This window comes from Dipodomys spectabilis, unplaced genomic scaffold (assembly GCF_019054845.1).
Source record: "Dipodomys spectabilis isolate Male_0828 unplaced genomic scaffold, ASM1905484v1 ptg000277l, whole genome shotgun sequence".
Taxonomy (NCBI): Eukaryota; Metazoa; Chordata; class Mammalia; order Rodentia; family Heteromyidae; genus Dipodomys; species Dipodomys spectabilis.
The window spans coordinates 150,415-152,199 of NW_024870954.1; the positions used below are offsets into that span (position 1 = coordinate 150,415).

At 40.7% G+C, this 1,785-nt stretch overlaps 1 non-coding gene across 1 annotated transcript; it reads right to left on the bottom strand.

The window, feature by feature from the left end:
* Positions 1-356: 356 nt before the first annotated feature.
* On the bottom strand, positions 357-460 carry LOC122126421. Its single transcript, XR_006150922.1, has one exon. It is a non-coding gene; the product is annotated as a U6 spliceosomal RNA (small nuclear RNA).
* Between the last annotated feature and the right edge of the window lie 1,325 nt (positions 461-1,785).

The following is a 1,785-nucleotide window of genomic DNA, read 5'->3' on the forward strand; positions in this document are numbered from 1 at the left end:
GAGCATTGCAAGAAAGTCACTTAACTAGAATAATCATAGTCTGACAATATCAACCAAATGAATGCTTATTGAATAAAAATGGTGAGACTTATTTATCCCTAAATAAGTCAGCAATATTTTATTATTTTTAATTCATTTTATTGTGAAGGTGATGCAAAGAGGGGTTGTAGTTATATAAGTTAGGTAATAAGTACCTTTTTTTCTGAACAGTGTTATCTTCTCCCTCATTTTTCTCCCACTCTTTCCCCTCCTGACCCCCTGACCCTTCAAGTGTAAAGGTTATTTCCAACATAGTTTCTAGTGAGTATCACTGTTGAATTGGTTTACCCTTTGTCCCACCATTTCTGTCATTCCCTAAAAATATGGGACACTTCACAAATTTTCATGTCATCCTTATTCAGGGCCATGATAATCTTCTGTATCATGACAATTTTAGTAGTGTGCTGAAGTGAGCACAGCAATATTTTAATGTTCATTAAAACTGGACATTAAACTACCAACATTTATTTCATTAGGCTGCAATAATGCTTCTGGGCATTGTAAACCCCCAGGGGTGCAGTGCCTTGGGAGTGTGGCTCCTTAGGACTCAGCCCAGACATGGGCTTCATGCTTTAACACCAAGTTGTTCTAAATAAACCATCTCATTCATGAAATGTAATTTGCTGGTGTATTTTTTTCTTGGATTCCAATCCAAAAGTTGATGGAAAATGTAAAATATATCTTGTTAAACCAATTCAAGTATTAATGCAAGGATAATCATTTATTGTCAAAATCATTCCACAGTCAACATTAGCTGCCAAAACAGCTCTCTCTGTGTCAAAGATAAAGAAAATTATTCTAGGTTTCATAAGTTTAGGAATAAACAAATGGTAATTATCTTTTAAAATACATTGATTTGCCTCTTGAGAGATTTAAGAAAAGGTATGAGTCAAGCAGCACAAAGTGCAGGTCCCAGTCTGTGCACTGAGTTCTCTTCTAACCTCTGCTCTAGAATTGCCCCTCTGTAATATCCTTTAGGGTTCCTGACCTCTGAGAGTGTAGGGAGGAATAGCAGGGCTTTCAGTGAAATGGATTAATATAAGAAACACTTGCTGGTGCCTGTTAGGAGCTCACCGCCCACACAATCATGAACAAGAGCTGTGAGTTCTCTTTCCTGTGAAGCCTCACTCCAATAAAGAACAAAAACAAGTAGGGAATTACTTGATGGTGTGATTGGAAGTGGGAATAGGTGCTGTGAGGGAAGAAAATAAAGTTAGAAAACAACACCTGAGCAGTCAGGAGGGGTCTCCTTGGAAGGTTTGAGAAGAGAGTGGATGACAAGGGAAGTCTGTATGATGGTACTGGGAAGCCTGAGACAGAAAATACAACAGATGCCATGGCCCTGCAGGGAGGGGTGCAGGAGGGGTAGGGGGTACAGTGCTCAGGGCAGGAGAGAAAGGCCTATGTGAACAGAGTTGTGAGGGATTGGATTGTGGGAAAAACAGGCTATGATGACAGACTATAATTTTTAAATGTAACAGAAGCTCACGAGAAACACAGAACAAAGTCAGTGAAGTGGCTTCCAGATGTCTGGTCTCAGTGGGCCACAGCAAGACATGCCAGAAGGAGAAGCCCGGTCTGCAGTTACAGCCTCTAAGACCCACTCAGGGTTTGGGCATTAAGATGAGTGTAGGTGAGGAAATGCTTTTTCTAGGCTTTGGCCTGAGGACTTGGGCACCACTGATTCCACCAACAAGGAGATGTGACTCAGAGAAGTCACCCTTATCTTCCTATTTGGCAGTGATG